The sequence below is a fragment of the Aegilops tauschii genome, chromosome 6 (assembly GCF_002575655.3).
Source record: "Aegilops tauschii subsp. strangulata cultivar AL8/78 chromosome 6, Aet v6.0, whole genome shotgun sequence".
Taxonomy (NCBI): domain Eukaryota; kingdom Viridiplantae; phylum Streptophyta; class Magnoliopsida; order Poales; family Poaceae; genus Aegilops; species Aegilops tauschii.
Genome location: NC_053040.3, coordinates 183266765 through 183270415, shown reverse-complemented (window position 1 = coordinate 183270415; position 3651 = coordinate 183266765).

Genomic DNA, 3651 nt, shown 5'->3' with positions numbered 1-3651 from the left:
ATCTTGTATTTTGATGGTGCCTTCTCCCTGCAATGTGCAGGGGCTGGCGTGCTTCTCATCGCTCCCATAGGAGAGAACTTGAAGTACGTCGTCCAGATGCACTTTGCCCGGGAGGAGGCAACCAACAATGCAACAGAGTATGAAGGGCTCCTTGTCGGGCTTAGGATTGCAACAGAATTGGGAATCAAGAAGCTGGTCATTCAATGAGATTCACAGCTTGTGGTGAGATAAGTCAACAAGGATTACCAAAGTCCAATGATGGAGGCATACATTGAGGAAGTGAGAAGATTGGAGGAGCACTTTGACGGATTGCAAACAGAGCACGTACCCCGTGCGGAAAACAGTATAGCTGATCATCCGTCAAAGTGTGCTGCGCAAAAACTTCCTGTGGAACCAGGAACTTTTGTTCTCCATCTTACTCAGCCCTCCATATCCCCAGCAACAGTGGCCAGAAAGAGGAGGAAGTTGGACTCCGGTAAGCCTCTCCCGGTAGAGCCTCCCGGGGCTCCTGGTAGGGACCCTGCCGGAAACAACCCCCCATCGCTTGCCGGGTTGCGCTCTCCTGCCGAGCCACTGGCCCTCGGTGACGATAAATGTGCCCCCGCGGATGAGGAGGTGCCGCTAGTCCTTGTTGCTGAGCCTCAGGCTCCAACCTGGGCAAGGCACATAGTCCATTTCCTCCAAACTGGAGAACTTCCCGATGAGCAAGATGAAGCTGAAAGAGTAGCCCGGAGGGCCAGTATGTATCAGTTTGTTGATGACACTCTATACAAAAGGAGGCCCAACAGTGTGAAATTGAAAGTGCATCTATCAGCAAGAAGGAAAGGAATTGTTGGCTGAAATACACAAAGGCATGTGCGGCTCCCACATTGGATCAAGGGCATTACTTGGGAAAGTATTCCGACAAGGATTCTATTGGCCCACAGCCCTCCAAGGTGCGGTCAAGCTAGTCACCAAGTGTGAAGCCTGCCAGTTCCATTCCAAGAACATCCATCTGCCTGCACAAGCACTTCAGACAATCCCTTTGTCATGGCTGTTTTCGGTCTGGGGGCTCGATATCCTCGGCCCTTTCCCCCGAGCTGCCGGGGCTTTGAATTATTGTTCGTGCAAAGTGGCCGGAAGTAGCTGCCGTGAGAAAGGTGACTGCTCAGTTAGCTAGCAAGTTCTTGAAATATTTGGTGTGCCGCTTCGGGGTCCCGGCCCAGACCATCACCGACAACGGCACCCAATTCATGAGCCGCGCCTTCATGCAATATGTTCGTGCCCTCGGAAGCAAGATCTCATCCACCTCTGTTGCACATTCTAGAAGCAATGGTCAAGATGAGAGGGCGAACGCTGAAGTGTTGTGAGGACTCAAGACAAGAACCTTTGATACACTGCAGAAGTGTGGCAGGCGATGGATCGATGAGCTGCCGGTAGTTCTCTGGTCCCTCACAACACCACCAAATAGAGCTACCAGGCAGACTCCCTTCTCCGTCGTTTACGGGGCAGAAGCAGTTATCCCCACGGAACTCATTTACGGGTCACCTTGAGTACTTGCCTACGATGAAGTAGCGCAGGAACAACACCGGCGTGACGACGTTGTGCTTCTCGAGGAGAACCGTCTCCGGGCTGCTACGCGTGCTGCACGCTATCAGCAAGCCCTGCATCGCTATCACAGCCGCAGGGTTCATGCCCGGTGTTTTGAGGAAGGCGACCTTGTCCTTAGGCCGTTCAGTCCACCAAGGGTACAAACAAGTTGACGTCGAAGTGGGAAGCCCTTACCGGGTAGTTCGAGTCACCAGACCTGGCGCAGTCCGTTTGGAGACCGGAGATGGCATTCAATTGCAAAACTCATGGAATATTGAGCATCTCCGCAAGTTCTGCTTGTAAGGCGCGGCTGTCGGGCCCTGCCCGGCAGCCACCCTTTTGTACAGGCCTTGCCTCAGTTGCATGTAACCCATTTTACAAAGCCAGGCGCAGACCCTGAGCAACAGAGAAATAAATGAAGCGCTGGGGGCCCCCGACAAGTTACATGCATGCATAAGCATATCATCATCATTGCATAATCATACCATGTGCATTGCATAAGCATTCGATGAGCATTGCATATGCATATAGATAAGATCGCATCTTGCATCATTTCCATCTGCATAAAACTGCAGGTTCCTGCCGTGGGCTTGGCCTCTACAGGAAGCTGGAAAGATGGACCAATACTGCGATCTCCGGCAAGGCCAAACAGATAAGTTCTATCTCTTGTCCATAAGTGTTCTGTAAGCAAATACTTGTGCATAAGAAAACCTTGCCAATTTTCGAAACTTAGGTGCTCCCATCTCCTGACACGAACATTGCTTCGGTCAGGATGGTCGCAGTGGCCTTTGGTAGAAAAAGATTAGCGGGGGGCTGGTCCCTCATCACAATTTTCGCCCGGTAGGCTTAGTCCCGGACAGCAAAATAGAGGGTATCGGCAGGATAGCCTTCCAGGGGAAATTCGTTTATTTAAAATATAGAGGCATCCCACCTCTGCATGGACATATACATGCACGAATCCCCTGCAAGGTTCATCTTTTTCATTAATATGCTGATCAAACAAGTACAAACCTTACAGACACAAAGATGGAGTCGAGGAATTATATTATTTGAAATAAAATTTGGCGAATGCCTACAGATTTAAGATCAAAAAAGATAAGAGCCCCGTAATCTCCTCTTTTCATTTTCCCTCCACCAGGTATTGCGGTGGGAAGAGGAGATGACGAAAAAGACACCCAATCAGGAGCCCATCCCGGTCCCACAACGACCTACCGGGCGCGGCCTGACAAGATCGGGAGTGGCGAGGCTGCGAGGAGGAGGAAGGAGAGCAGAGCGGCGGTGCCCTGGTCACCACCTCCGGGACCAGCAAGAAGCCCCGGCTTGAGCGCCGGTGGAGTCATCCACCAAAGCTCAGCCGGAAGACTGCTCGAGGGAAGGCGAAGGCACCAAGGGAACATCCCTCCCCGGCTATCACCCAAAGACACTGGTGATGATGGTGTCGGGGAGGGAGGGGAAGAGCGGAAAGACGAGGGGACAGGTCGCCAGTAGGAGGCGAAGGCATCCACGCCATCGTACTCCGACCTGACGCCCTGCCACCCACCTTCTCCGTCTTCCCTCGTTTTCTCTCCCTCACCACCACTCCAGAGAAGAACCAGAACCCCAACCCAACGCCTTCCCCAGAGAAGCAGCCGAAGGCCAAGACGGCCAGGGGGCTCGGGGCGTGTCGCTCCCCACCTTGGCGGGCAGGAAGGCGCGCCTCCCTTCAGCATCAACCTCGGATCCACCGGAAGAGGCAGTACTGGGATTTTTGATGATCTCCGGCCCTGCCTCCCGGGCGGACGGCAAGGATGCCGAGGACCTAGACACCGGGCTTGCAAACAGCAGCGGCTCGAGGCGAGATGCCGTGCTACCTAGCGGATGGCCGGCCACGGCAGAAGGGGCAAGCATTTCCCCACAACGGGGAAGCTTGATATCTCCCACACTACGGGTGGCTCGTCCATCGCATCTTCCCCAGGCTTGGACCAGATTCACTCCCCGAGCGACAACACAAGCTTTCAGCGTTGCCGACCTCAAGCTACTACTTGGGACCTTGCCCTAGGCCCGTCTCTTCAACATGGCCATGAGAAGGCAGAAGATGAAGAA